Source organism: Convolutriloba macropyga, chromosome 3 (assembly GCF_964194025.1).
Source record: "Convolutriloba macropyga chromosome 3, txConMacr16.3, whole genome shotgun sequence".
Taxonomy (NCBI): Eukaryota; Metazoa; Xenacoelomorpha; order Acoela; family Convolutidae; genus Convolutriloba; species Convolutriloba macropyga.
In genome coordinates this window covers 70,454,950-70,474,327 of record NC_134470.1, presented here as the reverse complement: position 1 = coordinate 70,474,327, position 19,378 = coordinate 70,454,950, and the positions used below count along the sequence as shown (strand labels likewise).

At 32.1% G+C, this 19,378-nt stretch overlaps 1 protein-coding gene across 3 annotated transcripts in view; it reads left to right on the top strand.

Moving 5' to 3' along the window:
• The first annotated feature begins 4,032 nt into the window (after positions 1 to 4,032).
• The window catches only part of LOC142336418 (uncharacterized), a 132,384-nt gene continuing 117,038 nt past the window's right edge, over positions 4,033 to 19,378 (top strand). For 2 of the 3 annotated variants that reach the window (XM_075385247.1, XM_075385242.1), the window contains exon 1: positions 6,645 to 7,077. The gene's annotated coding sequence lies outside the window, so the exon portion shown is untranslated. Of the gene's footprint in view, positions 4,130 to 6,644; positions 7,078 to 19,378 lie in introns of those variants that run through there. The other variant, XM_075385243.1, reaches the window with a different exon arrangement.

Sequence of the window (19,378 nt, the reverse complement as noted above, 5' to 3'; positions counted from 1 at the left end):
CAAAGTTTTCAGAGAGACCAGTAACAAATGAAGTTTCATCCCTGGTAGCGATCCCCAACGGTTTCTTGATATGAAAAATTTTATGAACGAAAAAACACTCCCTTAAAGAAGCCACTTAGCAGGCATCATCAATCATTGGCAAGCAGCCTTCAAGCACCCGACACCTCCGAAGATTTCATTTAAATCAAGCCATATCATTGACAACAACGTGTGAATGTTGCGACAAAATAAATTATAAAAAAGTCAAAAATTCAAAGCACTTTTGGTAAGGGATCGAGCTCAGTTGATGTAGATAACGGGAATTGCTTCAACTCCCTAAGCCCTGGACAATGCTGTAAACAATTCCATGGTTCAACGGTTAGGAATTGCAACCAAAAACACAACATTCTTATGCATTTTCCAAAAAATAGCAATCCAAAGACAACTTCAAAAGCACCGAGATTTCAAGCATTGAGGACAGTCAGCAAAAGCACAGAAAACTTTACAACCGTAGCACAGTCGCAGAACGAGGAAGAAAAAGACTTCATCCGACCGCAACCGTACCAGTGTACAACAACGGAAAAGCAATTGAACGCAGAGCCCCTCCAGACTCAGAATCTCAAAGCAACCTCATCACGGAGGATGCAGTACAACACTTTGGAATGAAAAAAGAATGAGCCGATTGCCCGGTCTTCGGACTCGGAGTTAAAAAAGTAAACAACAAGAAATGATCAGTAACTTTTTTTCTGAAATCTTAAGATGAAAACTTCATTAACATCAGAACAACAATCTTAGCCAATTTGATTACCAATTTGACTTCGCCTTGCGTAAATGTCAACGATTGGACAAAACGTCAGGACTTCAATCTTGCGGACCCAAACTTCAGTCAGCCATCCACCGTAGACTTCACTCCAAAACGTGAGGAGCTAAAGAAAGTACATGGCAGACTATAATCAAATGAAGACTTTCTAATCAAGCATCGGCTGTGAACAGTCAACAATGTTTCAACGAAAAGACCAAGTACGTCAACTTATTTTCATTTTCGAAATTTTTTTGTGGCATCCATTTTTGTCTAAGATGTGGCATCCATTTTTGTTTGTGGCATCCATTTTTAGATAAAACGACCACCTTGTATAACTTTCCTTGACTGGTACGGACTCTCTAAGGTCCCATTTTTGCTATCAATATTCTATATGGTTTTGTGTGTATCTTCAATCGTGTTTTTTGTGATGAAAAAGACCTCAGAAAACTCAATTTTCTTTCATTTTTGATACTATTTGTTTTTTGGGCAGTTACACTATGTCACCAAAGAAACCGAACAACTTAATTTCTAGTTTTAAAACTTGATTCTTGCTTCATAAGTATAATTTGCGCTAAGGCGTGAAAAAGTGTGAATTTAGGATATTTTAAGAGAAGTTTCATTCTCACCTTCACCGCTTAAACAGAAAAGGTGGTTCAACAGCTTTGCTCTTTCACCGCTTGCCAAGTTGCTACGCTACGAGATCTAGTGCACAGTATGCATACAAATGTTACTTGAAAACTAACAGTTTCGAGGCCCAAAATTCGAGCGGAAGACCCACAAATTGTCAAAAAAAAATCAGAAAAAATTAATTACCCATGTTTTGAAAGATCCCAAAGCCTCACTGAAGCGCATTAGAGTTGCTCATAACGCTTTCTCTTGCTACAATAGAATTTCCAGTGGTACAGTTAGACAAATTTTCAAAAAATTGGCGTTTGGTTTTTTTAAGAAATGCTGCGAAAAAGACAATTAGAAGAAGAAAAGCAAGTATTTTCGTTTAAAATGGTCTATCGATATGCTCAAGAAGCCTCTTTTTTGTGGTAGAATGTGGTTTTTACTGAAGAAACAAGGCTTTGCATCTCCAACGACGGAATTTTTAGAGTTCTTAGAGGCTGTCGGTTATTTGAAAACATTGAAAATTTACAAAAAAATGCATTTCCTGAACATTACTTTCCAACAAGATCATTTTTCGCTGTATAAATCGAAGATTATTGGCGATTGTTTTCAAGATAAAGAGTGAAAGCTGCTGGAATGTCCAGCATACAGTCCAGATTTGAATCATATTGAAAATTTATTGGCCATTTTGAAGCAACGATTAAAAAACAGACAGTTTTTTGGGAAAATTTAGGATAAAAAGTGTGTGAAATTTGGAATGAAATTGACACAGACGTCGTGATAAACCTGTATGGAAACTATACAAACCGTCTGTTAGACGTTTAAAAGAGCTAAAGGTGTAATGACGCATTATTAGAGAACAAGTTTGAGCTCAAAATGTTATTTTATTTGATATTTGTATTGCTTTTTAAAAAATCTTTAGGTGTACGCAGCTTTTTGGTACCATAGTGTATGCACCATGACATTGCAGAAAAAAACATTTATTACAGTTCACATTGTACTCAGTGCGTTTATATCTTCAACCTCGAAGAATTGAGTCGGTTTGCTTGTGAAATTCTGGTTATGTAAAACCAGACTTTGTAATTGTTTTTCTGACTTTGCAGTTACAGATTACGCATGACTTTTGTATAAAAAACATACAAGTTGTCCCTTAAAACACGGCTTGAAAAATAAATTTTACGGCGCAATTTTTCTTAAGGTAGTTAGGCCTTAACTTTTCAGGTAAAGTTCAGGTAAAGTTAGGGTTACTTAAGGTGAGTTAAGGAGAGGCCAATCTACCTTAACAGTCAAGGTGAGTTAGGATGTTTTTCAAGGTAAAAAATACCTTGACTTTATTTAGTGTGCGTAGTTTAATAAGACTGCCCGACGATACTAGGTTTTTAAATTTGAAACCATTGTGGTTTAAAAAGGCGGCCTTTTAAGATCACTTTATTTACTTCAGCTGAACAGTTTTGTAAACAATTTAAGAGAGATTAATTATTCATCATTTGCACAGCTTTACGTATATATAAAGTCACTGTATAGAAGATTGCAGCGAGAGCGCTTTCCGTGAAAATGGGAAATTTTCTGGAGCAATTTAATTTTAGATTATCATTACACAAGCGTTTTTATTGCTTCACTGGTTTGCATTTACTTAATCATTTCACGGCAAGAAGGTTTGTAATTATTACTCTCACCCTTAATAACTAAAAGATTTTCCTATTTTATTTGTTCTATAGTTATCTTTTACTGCTCATGCAATTGCTTATTATACATACTTGATTTTAAAAAAAATAACAGGGGGGGGGGGGGTGAAAGGGAGGGAAGATGGGCGAGCGAGGGTAACCTCCATACTAAAATGTGAACACAAACCAACCCCCTCTTTCACTGATCAAGGAAGCAATCAAAAAGAAAATAACTTTTTTGTTTTAGTAGTACCGTCAATGGATTAGTAAGGTATAGAGTCAATGGATTAGTATGGTATAGAGTCAATGGATTAGTATGGTATAGAGTCCATGGATTAGTATGGTATAGAGTTGCACGCAAAACACATGACCAATTGATCAAAATATCTCTAAATATTTATAGTTCATCTCAAGTCATTCTTTTTAGAAATATGCTTAATTGCATCAGACTGGAAGGGTGGGGAGGAGGGGGTGGCAGGGGAGGGGAGGGGGGTTGTAAAAGAATACAAATTAAATGTTGTTTTGCCATTTCTTCTATGTTCATTTTCCCTTCACCACGGACACTTAAAAACAGAAACAGAAATGACTATTGTCGGCGCTTAATGGCCTCTTCCGCGTGATTAAAGTGCCACTTAACACCATGTGGTGCCCACCTGCTAAAAAGGGCCCGAGAGAGCAGAAAAATTCCCACATTTGTCATTTTGGGCAACTTTTTTGGGGAATTTAGGTTTCCAATAGCCCATAAATGCAAATTTCCCCTCTTTTGCGTGATTTATAAAAATTGGCCGCATCTTTATCAATTTTGTTGAATTAAATTTCTCATAAATTCTGTTCAAAATTAATATATTGATTCTTCATTTTTTGATATTTTTCTTTTGTTTCTCATATTTGTTCTTTGGTGACTATATTTATAATGCCTCGAAAAAAAACCTGGAATGTCTTTGGTAATTTAAATATATTTTCAGAGTTATACAAGTTTTCTGGAATTTGAATTTATCTTTATTTAACTTTTCCTGATCAATTTTGAAATGAACGATATATTTTGATTATTACAATTTCAACTACATTAACGGTTAGTTGTAGTATTAAACTACAAATTACATGATGGATCCCGGGTTCAATTCACAGTGGCTTTTGAGTGCAGCTGAAAAGCTCAGTAATTCAAACAATCTTAGCTCCATTCAGCGTTTTTCAGCGCATTCTTATATACGGTTTTTGAGCTGAGTTTTTTGATTAATCAATGAGTTTCGGCGCAGTTGTTAAATATTATCTAAGAAAAGTCTCAACCGCTGATACTTTGCTGCACATGTGATGCACATAAATATAATTCACACACAAAAAAACAATAAGCACCTATAACTCTTTTTCAGATTAAAAAATTATAGTAATTGCCAGTTGGCAAAATGAAGAAGCATGCAACATAGAATGTTAACATATTCATCTCCAGCCGAACAAAAATGTTTTATTTGCCCGCCGATAGTTGATATTAATTTTGAAAATATGTAATCACGATAACCTTATTTCAAATAAAATGATGCAAGCGTATGGAATTAGAGACATTAACTTTAAGATTTTAGGATTTTCATGCCAAAACTTTGATTTGGAAACTGTAGTTTAAGTTTCTTTATTGAAGAAAACAGAGAGGAGTGACTAACTATTGAAAAACAATTTATGACTTTATAAGGTCAAATGCAGATGAGTTCTAATAAATAGCCTACAAAAAGAGGAATATTTTCAATTGCAACTACGGAAGGTCTGAATGCATCAAACAAACAATCTTTTTAGTTTCAGTTTACAATTTTTTCGAAAAAGCAAAAAAAAAGCATGGGAATGAGTCAGTCTTTGATCAGATTTGCAAAACAGATCACTGTTTCGTTAGTTTCGCGGTCACCCCGCTTTGAGATCAAAAGTATCTTCTTTTTACTTTTTTTATGGTTTCGCTTGCTTTTCATTACGGTTTTCTTTAATCAAGAAATGTACTGAACCATAGGTTTTTATGAGTAAACCTTTTTTGATGAAAAATGTAATCATTTGATAAAATGAAGTAGCCATAATTATGTAGTTTGAGTGAAATATGAATACCATTGCAACAACCGCTTTTTATTATCTAAACTTTAAACCACACTAAATTTAAGAAAATCTCACAGGCAGTGTGATTTGCTGTTTTAAGAAAAGATATTAGAAATTTATCATGTTTCAAGCACAGAGCAGATTGTTGCATCAAGGTTTGAAAAAATTGTAATTAGTGCCAGCTAAACGGCAAATTTTTAACAGCTACTAAATCTTTTCAGACAAATTAGTGATATCATTTTGTTGTTAACCACTAAAAATTATTACTAAGACCTGTAACACAAAAAATGCAATATTGTGCAAAAAATCAACTTTTGTTACGATTGTGTTTTTTCTCGCAGCATTTTTTTGATACTGTATTTTGTTTAGATTTCTCAAATTTCAGCATCAACTTTCTGTTTTTGCAATATTTAATAATATCCAACGAAACTCCGAGTGAACTAGAGAAATAAAATGTTAGAATTTTCGGCGATTTTAAGACAAAATGGGGGATTCGAAACTTATTTTTTTTTCTTTGGAATATATATGTAAAACAACTTCTATGTTAGATGAATTTTTGAAACTTCCAAGGACAACTGAATTCTGGCCAGGACAGCAAACAGAGCCATCGAGTAAACATAAAATTTAAGAAATAACAAAAGAATAAAAGTTAAGGAGAAATTGAAAACTGTCGTTTTGAGTTTCTTTTTTGAAAAAAGCTTTTTTTTCTGCCTTTTCTCTAATCTATCTTTCTGCAAAAAGAAGGCACTCTAAGAAAACTAGATAACCTTATATCCTCTAGAAGCACATGATTTTGGAACAAAACGAGTTTATAAAATTGTAAATTTTCTCACTTTCAACAAAAATATGCTTCTTATTTCCCCTCTCTGTTCTTGAATTCTTTCTATAGACAAAAAATCGTTCCGAATGCACTATCAAAAATCCTATTGAAAATTCTAGCTTTTTCTCTTTTAAATATTTTTTTCTGAGAAAATCAACTTTCGTTTTAGATGCTTTTTTTTCTATTCAATAAACTCCATTTTCACCTACAGCCTTAAGGTTTTAAATTTGATGTATTTGTTTTCAAGCAAGGGAAAAAATTAAAATTAACTTAAGGAATTACGTGTTATCTTTCCTGTTTGATGCGCAATCCGAACGCGATTTTTTTTGAATAAATATAACCTGCCTTGCATATGCCTTCCCAAATTTTTGCCGATATATCTGCATTATATCTCCAATACTTGTGCTCTTGTGTCGTTTTGTCGCACGAGACGGAATGATAAAGCTTTGACACCTTGTGATCAGAACTTAGTCCTCAGCACGTGAAAAAGTGTGACCATAATTGGTTTTAGTTTTCAATGCGCAAAATTAAATTCAACTCTGTTCGCTTAGAGAAAAAGATCGATCAAATTTTGTGTAAACTATGTTTCAAACAACTGAATAGAAAAGGGCGTAACGACCTTTTAAGAATAAAAAGTTAATGAACTCTTTTTGAAAGTTTAACCAGTTTGAATTAAAAATTGAAGTCAATTGAACAAAAAAACTATTATTCCACAAGTGAGCCAACTAAATTGAGTTGAATTTTGCTTCTTATATTGATACATGGATTCTGCATTAATTTCATGCAGAAGTGCCAAAGAAATAAATAAAATAAATCATTTACAAAAATGGTCCATCTTAAAGTACCGAAAAGCACAATTGTGAGCAAATCTTGCCCAGCAGCTAATTTGTTGTAAATCATCATCTCTAAAATTGGTTTTCTTTGTATGAATCTAATTTCAAACATAATGAGTTAGTTAACTTGAGCAAAATTGTGATTAAAAAAACTTTGTAAATAACTTTTTATCCTTCATATCGTCATAAAAACAGAAATAAGAAGAGAGAATTGTCCTCCTATGGTCTTCTTAAGCGGATTAATTCAGACGAATAATTTACAGATGATTTCAACTTCATGGACCTGCCAGCTTAGAAGTAAGTAGATTTCCTAATTAGTCTGTTCTTAATCGTTAAATAATTTGAAAACGTCAGAGCGTATCTTGTGCAAAATTTTGTATGAGGCTGTTAGTTCTCACAATCCTTGCATCAAAACAGTAATTATCGTAAATATACGATTGACTACTTTGCTATTGCGTGACTTTTTTGGCGGTTGGCTTCCTATTTAATTTTCAAATCAATTCTCCAAGAATATTTCCTCAATTTTGAACAAATAATCTATAAAACCTTCGCACTGAAGGAACTACAGATGATAAAATAACAAGTAAATTTCCACTTATTCCGCGTGGCAGGTTTAAAAAAACGAAAAGATTATGACCGTTAGTTTTCTACTTTTTTCAAGAAGCGATGAGAAAGAAAATTACAAAATCTGAAATGTATCTAGGGAGTATAATAAGTGATCTAAAGGCTAGAAATAAGAGCAAAGCTATTTAGATATCACAAATATTCTGTGCAAATTGAACTTTCACCGGTTTATGTTATTTGCACGAGATCTGAAAAGCTGAAATGAGAGAAAGTTAACGCCGAAGCATAGTTCATCATTTTTAGAAAAAACTCTTATGGTGAAACTCAATGGCTGTTGGATGTTAAAATGATACTTTCACATTCTCTCAATCTCTCTTAATCTTTTAAAAACCTAGAAACCGAACTCCATATTGACTATCAGTGGAGTAAAACTAAATAGAAATTTGATTTTATAAATCCAAGTCAGCTTGTCATAAAATTAAAATATTAAAACAAAATTTTACTATAAAATGTCTCAATAAAATTTCCGAAAAGAAGGCTCGCTTGATCTGTGAGTGGCACAAAATTTTGCCACTTTCGCATTTGAAAGCATTTATACATCAAATTTTATATATTGAAAATGGTATTTTAGAAACGTTTGTTTTAGCACCGAACATTGTTTTTATCAAGGTGCCCAATTCAGTCAGCTAGTTTCAAACTGAAATAACAAGAACAAATATTTGAATATTCAGAGTACCAAGAAACCCCAGTCACCTTCATTCACAAAATACTTAGTTGCACTAAAATTATGGTAAATAGTCTCCAAAAACTATTCCTAAGACGCGTTGTAACCGAAAGTAATCATTTTGACTTTTATTTCTGCTGCATTATTCACGAATACAATTGCGATTCATTTTCAAATAACTCTGAGAACTCAAAGAATTTTATTAACAATTCCAATATCATTTTAAAGACATCTGTTAGCTGTTTTTCATACTCTCTAATTTTCTCAGCAGGAGCGTTTTAAACAAAAAATTGCTAGATGTGGTTGTAGAAACTCTGATGTCATTTTTATATATAAAAAAAAACAATAATACTTTCATTTTTTACCTACTTTATCGAAAATCAACCCAAAAAGAACGGCCTCAGGTCATATGCGTTCAGTGAAATCCTTCTCTTTTCAATTATTCCTAGCTTTGAGATTTTGTTTCACATATGCTAAACAACCGAAGTTAAAACAAGGCTTTTTAAATATGGTTTTAACTTTTTCAAATTTTTTTCTCAGAAAAATCTCTAATTGGTGTTTTGGTAAAACGATGCAATGAAGCGGCATGTATAAATCAAAATGAATTCAATCAGTTGTGTAACCAATCATAAAACGCAAGTGAATTGAGTCAATCTGTTTGGGAATTTCTTAGACATGGCAAGACAAGTCCCAAACAAACAAACGCAACTATGAATAACTGACAGATATCATGACTACTGACAGTCTCTGTTAGCAATAACAGAAATGAGGTTCTATATTTGATAAAGAAAGATTTTTTATACTTTTTGATACCTGAGATTTCAAACCAATCGAAAATCATGTTTATACAGATTGAATTGTGAAAACTAATGGCAAACCCAGGCCATACCATAAAATAGTTTAAATTTAAATTTTCTATAAAGAGCTGAAAAGCAGGAAAATATAGGAAATTTGATATGATTTTTCCAAAACAGATGACCTCTCACTTATTCGAAAACGAGTTTCAAAAAGATTGATTTAAAAAAGCAAACAGAACAAAGATATAAAGCATAAAAATACATACAAAAAGTTATGTCCAGGAAGCAGTAAAATATATGCAAAGTCAATAAAAAAAAGCTCAGCTTTCCTCTTCACATATTGATAAATGTTTTTCAAGAATACATCACTGTATAATGAAACAATTTTAACACTTGAGACATTTGTGAAAACAAATGAAAACTTTCTGGTGTTTTTCTGTGGCTTCGGTCTCATCTCTCTGAGAAGGAAGTAGTATATTGTTATGTCAATTCTTAAAAACTTGAGGTCTCAAGAAATAATATCAAATTTGACAGAACCAAATGCTACGCATAGGGTCAAATGGGCGACGATTTACTTCACTAATGAGCTTTTCAGTTCTCCGGAATGCGTTGAATTTACAGAAAGACTCAATAAATATTTTCAAAAAAACTAACTCTCAAAAAAAATTTCCTGAAGAAACAAAGTTTAAAAAAAACTTAGAAAGACAGAGGTACGGAACAAACCAAGTCTGACGCTTTCAAGTGCGTTAAATGTTGGAAACCACAGGAAGAGTAACATAGGAATAAAAGAGGGCAAAATTAAATAATCTCGTGATTTTTTTCAAAACAATTATTTTCAAGGTGAAAAGTTCATTAGAGTTAGAAAAAATAGTTTTTAGTTTTAATAGTTTTTTGTAAGTTAGTTATTACCAGTATTTATAAATAGTTTTGATAGTTTTTATTAGTTTTGTTATATTTTATGAAAAATTGTGGAGTTGTGGTAGAAAGTTGTGTTAGTTTTAAAAACGAGAGCTTTAAAAACAGCAGTCAAACTACGGAAGGTTAGCAAAAGATTGCAAACATCTCATCTCTCTCTCTCTCTCTCTTATTTCAAAAACAGACAATGAAGCTCTGAAGCTTAATTTTTTTTTACCTGAACTTCGTCAGTGTGGCTGCCCCTTTTAATACCTGATAACCCCCTCAAATTTGTCTTCCGATTGATCTGAACATCATCAAAAAATCAACAATTCTTTGAAAACCCGAATCAACATAATTTATATGCAGCAGGAAATCATAAAAATCTGTACTTATGTACGTAGAGCTGCTCCAGACAAACTAGATTTGTTAGAAATTTCAATGAAAAACGCAAGTTCGAAAAAAAATTAAGTGCCACAAAAAAATCAAAAAGCTGTTATAAGGTTTAAAAAAGCGTTTAATTTCTTTTTCATATCTCCAAAAACACACAAAAACCGAATGATTCATATCTGTTCAATCAATTGCGCTTGTAGACAAATTGAACGCAATCCTTTAAAAACATAATTTTTAGGCTTTTCGTGTTCGATAAATATAAAAATAATTTTCTTTTTTTGGAAAAAAATTCTCAATTTTTAACCCTTAGTAGACCAATCTCAAAGGAATTTCCGCCTTTTCAAGATTTTTTAATTGGTAACCAATAATAGACAGATCTCAACTGGTTTTCTGCCTTTTTCTAAGAGAAAAAAATAATAAACATAACATATGATGAAAAGTTGGTTTAAAGCACGTGAGACAGGGGTTAAGAACTCCCAAAAACATTTGAAGAACCGCTGAAAGTTTTCTTCGGGTTTATTCTTAAAAATACCTTTTTGAAATTTTTTTGTACTATATGGAGTTACTGCCAAAAAAAGAGCTTCCTTGTTTTCAATCATCTCAAGTTCTTCAGTATTTGTCGTAAATGATTGAATGTTGGACAAATTTTAATCCCGATTTCATCAAAAAAATAATTGCTACCCTACGATGCCCTCAAAAAATTTCAAAAGTTATTTGAACAAAAAAAATGAGGCTAGCAGTAAGTTCTCCTATTTTTTTTGAAAAAAACAAGGGATCAAAATCTGATTTAAAAACGCGATGCAAACCATATGGAGCCCAACTTTCATGTTCACAGCCTAAAAGATGTTTTTCTAAAAGAAAACAAGGAACAGTGTAAAAATTTTGGAGGCTCGGGCACTTCTGAAGTTACATATAAAGCTCTTTGATGCACCTTAGAAAAGAAATAAATTGTTGCAGATTTTTAGGTTCTAAGAATACAAGAAGGAATATAATGTTATCAATTGAGCATCAAATCTGAGAAATAAATAAGTCTCGAAGGCTAATATCATATCTGATAGAACTAAAACCTAAATACAGTGGTCAAATGGACGGCAATGTTTTTCACTAATGAGCTCTTCAGAGCTTCTAACAGTTTCCTCAGAATCTCAAAAGTTACTTAAGAAATCGACGCATTTTATAAATTGTTTCCCAAAAAAAATTAAATAAAGCATAAACATAAAGAACGGACACAATTGAAATCCGTCTGCTTAATATCCTTTGAAATTTGCCAAACAAGTGGCCAACCATTTGAAGGAGAACATAACCAAAATCAAAATTTAAGTGTTCTCGAAAACTTTTCCAAAACATTTATTTTCAATTTAAAAAGCTCATTAGAATAAAATTAATGTGATTCTCACAGTTGAATCTCAGCACCAATTGAAATCACTTAATTTTTTTTTGTCAGCAGTTGCGAATAAATTTATTATTGAAAAAATGAGAACACTAAAAGCAGCAGTCAAAGCACGGCAAATATTAAACAGATTGAGAAATGGAACAATTGAAGTTAGACTGTTTACATTGTTTTTGTCATTACTCAAAAAATTGTCAACCACATGAAAAATAGAGCAAAATAGATAGAAAGAGTATCAGATCAAAGCTCAAAAAAATTAATTGTTTTTTTTTTGAAAGAAACTCTTGTTTCTAGTCGACTTTCAAATCACCTGAATGAGTATTAAAGAAACTCAGTTCACAAATACTGCCTAATTTCAATTATAATTTTCGTTACTGATCAGGCAAGCTGTCAAAAAGCACTGTAAATAATAGAACTAAAAATAAAAAATCGACAATTTTTTTACAACGATCATTTACAACAAGTAAAAAAACTCATCAAAAAAAATAAATTCACACTGTTGAAACTAAGTTGCACCAATGGAATTATTTTGTTACGTTTTAATAACTGTTGTGAAATGAACTGAAATTGAAAAGTCGATTACCTTAAAAGCAACAGTCAAAGCACGGTAAGTCAACTGAAACTCGCGACAGCCTGATTTCTCACTTATATCAGAAATAACCGTTCTAGCAGTAAATTCTAATGTTTTTCTTACCTGCGCTGCCTCAGTGTGATTCCACGTTTTTTTTGTTGTGCCCGTTCAATTTTAAATTCCCATTGACCTCAAATTCATCAAAAAATGAGGAGTTCTTTTCATAAAAGACTACACCCAAAAAGCAATTGGAATTATTTGGAATTAGAAATTATTAATAGCTCTTATCGTATCTGTTTTGTTTTTCAAATCTCCAAAAAAGTGCAAAATGCAGAAGCAATTATTGTTGATGAGGGTTCAGTTGATTGTCCGTGCGGACAAAGTGCATGCTATCACTAAACTTAATAAGTTTTTGGGTTTGAAATATATTTTTGTTTAATTTTTTTGTTAACTGTTATCGACTAATAGAATTATTTCAAATGAATTTGTGCTTGCTTTTCAAGACTGCTGGGTAGATTCAAAACAAACTGCAGTTTTTGAATTTTTTTTGTATGGAGAATTAACCTTAAGATTGTTGTTTTCCGAAGATAACTTCAAATATGACCGTTAGCTCACATAAATAATTGAACTACGACCAAATTTTTGCTGAGATTGATAAGAAATGAGGCTAATATGTGTAAAATTGTGGGTTGAAATGGTATATTTTTTTTCAAAGAAAAAATAAATTTTTCAAGTTTTTGTTTAAATGAAATTTTAGACACAGAATTGATACGACATGCTAACCTGCGTCGCCATTAAAAAAAATCAGAAATTGTCTGACGAAAAAAGGAAAGGTCGTCTATTTTTTCAAAAAATATGGGAGCAGTAAGATTGCTCTTGCATCACACAAAATGAAAATGAAATCAATTTTTAATTTTTAATATCTTAAACAATGAACACTTTTGATCGGTTTCGCTGTGTTTAAGCCAAAATGAAAGTTTATTGCGCATCTAATTATGACATATTATTCTGAATATATTTCAGTGCATTAAAAGGATCAGCGTATAGTGCAATTCCTTCTAGTAAAATTACAAAAATTATAACAGAAGTACAGAAAAAACTTACTGCTTAGCAATAATGAGAAAAAAATTCTACTAAAAAATTTTGTTTTTTAAGCTACACCCAGTCGTTTTCGAACACAGTTGAGCAATTCCTTTGTCAATTTTAGAACTAGATGTTCTTTCAATCAAATGTTTTGTTGTTGACCAATTTTTGTTAAACAGTTACCCCATTTATGAGTTTCGTAGCATTTTTGGTTATTTTACTTATACCTTCTCTGACACTCTAATATAGGTAGAAAATTCGGACATTCATAGAAATGTTTCATTTGCTAGTTAACTTTTTTTACATGCATATGACATCTAAGCGTTTTTGTTAGTTGCTAGTTTTGAACTCATCTTGGATTCTTACAATCAATAATAACTCGAATTATATTGGGGTTCGTCCTTTTTCAAAAATCTTTGTATTTTTGTGAATTTCGCTTATTTACCTATATCTGAGGCTGTAACTTTCTCCCTTCTCAAAATTGTCGAACCAAAGAAAGCTCGAAACATCATAAAAGGAGTCCTCAAAAGTACATTTTCAGAGATTTCAGTGAATATCTTAAAGTTTTAACGGCTGCAAAACTGTTCTCTCCCAAAACTTATTAGAATTTAGTTTTGATTTTGACTCTAATTGTAGTCCATTTTGTAGTCCCATGTCATGTTTTTGAAAATCCAAAGTTTAAGTTGATTCTTTGATGCTTAAATGAACTTATTTGCTGTTTTCAGTTTATCGTTAACAGTTTAATTGACTTCCAATAAACTTTTTTAAAGAAATCACTTTTGTGCTTAACAATTTTTGTTTTTTTTTGTCATCAACAAGCAACTTAGTCTCGTTGCTGGCAGAACTCAACACTTTTCGGTAGCTCCAAACAATATTTTTCTTGTTGGTTGCGTTTTGACTGATGTCTTAAGAGCTTAGAAAACTATTTCTATAAGCGTCACCAAAGTTTTCTAATCGGGTCAACTTTTGTGGTTTTTCGTTGCCACTTTCAAAACGACTGTTTGCAAAAAAAACTCTTTTAAAATTAAAGAAAACTCAAGCGAAAAAATTAAATTTTTTTGTCAATTAAAGTTCTCAAAGGTTTTCAGTGTCTTATATTTTTGATGGATTCAACACTGTGGTTTCGATTAAATGTTTTTGAAATTTTTGAGTTTTTTGCTTTTTTAAGACTCCCTAAGATTAAATCTCCACAAAAACAAGCACGACGGGCTTCCTCAGCAGTTGCAAATCAGGTTATTTTTGTCTTAAAATGAAAGCTTATGGTTTGCTAGAGGTTTTGAAAATGTTAATTTCAAAAAACTTTTTGGTGTTTGAGCTTTGTCACTTTTATGTTATTTCTTTCATCTTTGTAGCTTCATATCTGTAATGATTGCAACTGGATTCTAATTCTAATCCATATCATTGTTCTATTTCCAATCAATGGTTTCTATTTCGTACCAATTAATTTCTAAAAATTGTAATTCCTGAATTTTGCGACTTCTGACTTCACTGGTGGCCCAATTGGCGTTTAAAAAATTGCAACTGAAGATTTTTAATAATGTCTACGAATAGTCGTCCTACCTATTATGGATAATTGCTTCATATGAGGTACAAAATAAAATTTTAAGGAGTTAATTTGGTATATAGAAATATTTCAATTGTTAGTTAACTTTTTTGCCTACATAGGGAATTTTAAAGCGTTTTTTTTGTATGCGGAGGAAAATTGAGGCTAGGTTTGATCTCATTTTGGGTTCTTATAATTAATAATAATTCGGATTATATTGTGGCGCGTCCTTTTTCAAAAAACTTCTCAGTTTTTTGCTAATTTTTGTTCATTACTGACACAAATGATTTCAAGTCACAGCCCAATTATTGAAAGAGGCATTTTTCAACAATATGAATCTCAATGAAAATATATCATGTATTCCGGGAAAAGCTCATATTTTTATGTCTTTGACAATGTGGTTTCATAAAGTTTAATATCTTTCTTTGTTTTGTTTTCAATTCCCTTTATTTTTGTAGCTTCTTGACTTCCTCATACTAATGAAAAAATCCAATTCTTTGAGAACTATTAGCGAACGTATCCAACGTTTTCAGTTTATATCTTACGCTTTTTAGGACTTATTTTTCTAGGCATATATTTGTTTTAGGAAAGTGTGAAAGAAATTTTGAAGTTTGCCACACGTAGTTTATATTGTCCACACGTAATATGTATTGCCCACAGCTTTTTTATTTTGCCCACAAGTAGTTTAGCTTCAGCATGTTTAGAGCAATAATCATTTACTAATTTCAGGTGACGTGAAAAGATACTCTTCAAAAAGGATTTTGATTTTGAACTAATGGTTTTAAAGTCTTCTTGCTATGAAATGTCTTTGAATTTTATGTATTTGCCTATATCTGCAGCTGTATTATTCTCAGTTTTCAAAATTATCAAAATGAAGTTAGCTCGAGTTATCATAGAATGAGTCCGCTAAAGTACATTTTTAAAGATTTCTGTGAATAGGTTGAAGTTTTCGGCTGCAAAACTGTTCTCCTGAAATACTTGTTAACCTGAGCCTAATTTATTATTTGCTATTTTCAGTTAAAACTTAACGCTTTAATTGACTTTAAATTAATTTTTGGAGTAAACATTTTTGTATTTTCCAATTTTTGTTTTTTTTTGTCATCAACAACTAACTTAGTCTCGTTACAGCCAGAGCTCATCGCTTTTCTGTTGCTCCAAACAATATTCGCGTTGTTTGTTATGTTTTCACTGACGTCTTAAGGGCTTAGAAAAGTATTTTCATAAGATTTTCCTGAGTTTTCAATTCTGGTCAATATTTTTGCTGTTTTTGTCGCCCTTTTAAAAACGACTGTTTGCAAAAAAACTCTTGTAAAATTAAAGAAAACTCAAGCAAAAAAATAAACTTTTTTGTCAATTAAAGTTTTCAATGGTTTTCAGTGTCTTATATTTTTGATGGATTCAACACCGTGGTTTTGATTAAATGTTTTTGAAATTTTGCAGCTCTGTCCGAATTTGTTGTTTTTTTAGCCGTCCTATGATTCGGTCCCGTCTATGTGTTTGTTAAACGATATATAGGTTTTTGGAATGATTTATTCCTCTTCCTCATTTGGTATTTGAGCGGGGTCGGAACATTATGTGCAAAGTTTCATTATCGAGGCTCCTTGTCTCATAGTTTTTGTGTGGTAAAGGAGCCTTTTTCAGAGTGCAACTTAAAAACACTGATTTTTCTAATGAAGTTGTTACTTTTCATTTTAACCATACAATTTTACCAGCAAGTGCTGAGAAAGTGAAAAAGATGAAACCATTTATCTGTCCAATAATTTGATATAAAACTTTAAGTTTCAACTGAATGTTTTGCAATTGAAAACGAAGGTAACAAATCCGATCTTTTGGTTGGAAATGATTGATGATTCTTTATTGCTAGTCAAATTAAAGTTATGAGCTATGGTCGAGAGGACTAAATTCTGGTTGGATAGAATAATTTCTACAAAAAGAGATTTGAAAATTTTTCCAGCAATAAAATTTACCCCTATGTCAGTATAATACCCCAACCCAAAATTAAAACTCTATGACACGTGAAATGAGAAACTCTGTAGAAGAAAAGCTGTAGAACACGAAGAGCCCAAAATATCTTAGGAAATTATTTGTAATTCTAGTTCAGATAGAGTTGTCTGCAATAAATGATCACAAACTACAAAAAGAAAAAACTTATAAACCAAATGTTTTTGTCACCGTTGTCTGAGATAAAACGAATTGACTCCAATTTTTTAAAATTATAAACAAATCTAAAAATTTTTTAAAACTTTAATTTTTTTGAATTTATTGGTAATCTCTTCCTCTCTCTCTCTCTCTCTCTCTCTCTCTCTCTCTCTCTTTTTTTTTTTTTTTTCTCTCTCTCTCTCTCTCTTTGTCTATCTCTTGTCTCACACTCGTCTCTCATTCTCTCATTATCTCTGTGCGTTTGCTTGGTTTGTGTGTGTGTGTGTGTGTGTGTTTGTGTGTGTGCTTATTGTACCACGTTTTCGTTTTATTCTATCAAGGCAAGTATTTATTAGAACAGTTGATGGCTGGCATTAGTCTTGAGCTGAATATTATTCAGCCAAGAAGCTGCATGAATAAAAATTTCAGAATCTATTTGAAACTGCACACCTCCAGAATCTAATTAAATTACTTTCTGACACTTAGAGAACCCATTGTACGATTTCATTGGTCACCAAAACCGCGAGGCAGAGAGCTTAGTTTAAAAGATTGAACTTAGAATTAAAGAAGTGAAAATCTATTTTTCGTCCTAGACTATAGTGACCTAGAGGACATAAATTTAGAACAAAAAATGGACTTTCGATTCTTTGAGTCTAAGGCCAATCATTCAAACTGAGAAATTAGCTGTTTACAATTAAATCAAACAGCCATAGAAAACCCATTTCTTCGCCTCGGGCCTCGTGCCCAGCACACGGAAGAAACCAGCCTCGGGTCAGGCCGCTAATTGCCCGGAGGACTAAGATTTAATTCTAACATATAATATGAAACAAATGCTCTTTATTTTTGTCTCTTCTCTTTCTTTTTCCGTTTCAATGCCTGCGTGTGTCAAACGGGTCAACGGTGGATGCTTTGCGGCAATAAGCCGACTGTGTTCTATTTTAAGCATTTTACGGTCCCCTGGACGAAGAAAAACGGTTATCTTGTAAGACCTTGCAGTATTCTTTTAAAGGTTGGTTATCTTATATTTTCTGATAAAAATTCTTACAAAATTTGGCTATATTGTAAGATCTTATAACAAAAGCGGCTATCTTGTAAGATTTTTGCAAGTTCGTTCCAGTTGAAAAGAATTTTTATTTGTTCTTTTAGGAGCAAATTTCTTCATTTAACGCGTTGAAATTTTGAGAATTGTTTGCGTAATTTTCACTGATTTTTTCAAGTATTTGTTTTTTGTTTTTGCCTTTGATTAAGTGCCAAACATTGAAAAACGTGGATTAAAATATTTTTTTCTCATTTTTTATACTCTTATGAATATGAAATTGCAGAATTACTCATTATAAAACAGATTTTTTCTTATTGCATTCAATCTGGAGGAACAAAAAAGCACATTTTTGTACTTTCCAATTAATACTGGATAAAAATATATTACTCAAAAAGTTTTTTTGACTTTCAAGTATTACAACGTTGAATAAAAATTATCTATTTTTTCGTCTTGCTAATTATCGCCAATTTTTTTGCTCTGTGCTGTTCAGTTTTTTGTGTTTCAATGATTGCAACACAACGGCTATACTTTTAAGAATCATATACGAAGAATGCTTATCTTGTAAGAAACTTGCAAGACGAATGTTTTTCGTAAAAGATTCTGTCAGAAAATCTTGTAAGACGATGCATCATCTCCGGTCAAGAAGTTCAAAACAAGAATATTAAAAATAAATGAGATAAATTTACTTTTCCGATTGTAACTTGCTGTTCAAGTGAGTTTTTCGCCCAGTGAATTAAAAAGTGACTTGAGTTTTTTGTATGTTTTTTCAACTGGTTTATTTTCTAGAATCATTTTAATCAAATCCTTATCATTTTCAAGTCTAGTTTTGCGTTTAGTTAATGACAATTCTCTGAATTTTGTTCAGGATTTGTCCTGCTATGTTTCCAAAAAATTCCTTTTGCCTTTCGACCACGTTTTCGTTTTAGGCTATCAAGGCAAGTGTTCATTAGAACAGTTGATGACTGGCATTAGTATTGAGCTGAAAAGTATTCAGCCAAGAAGCTGCGTGAAGAAAAACTTCAGAATCTATTTGAAACTGCACACCTCCAGAATCTAATCAAATTACTCTTTGACACTTAAAGAACCCAGGATACGCTTTCATTGGTCACCTAGAGGACATAAATTTAGGACAAAAAAATTGGCTTTTGATTCTCTGAGTCTAAGTCCAATCATTCAAACTGAAAAATTAGCTTTTTACATTTAAATCAAACCGCTATAAATATCCCCTTTTTCGCTTCGGGCCTCGTGCCCAGAACACGGGCAAAACCACTCTCGAGTCAGGCCGCTAATTCCCCGGAGGACTAAGATTTAATTCTAACATATAATATGAAACAAATGCTCTTTATTTTTGTCTCTTCTTTTTTTCTGTTTCAATGCCTGCGTGTGTCAAATGGGTCAACGGTGGATGCTTTGCGGCAATAAGCCGACTATGTTCTATTTTAAGCATTTTACGGTCCCCTG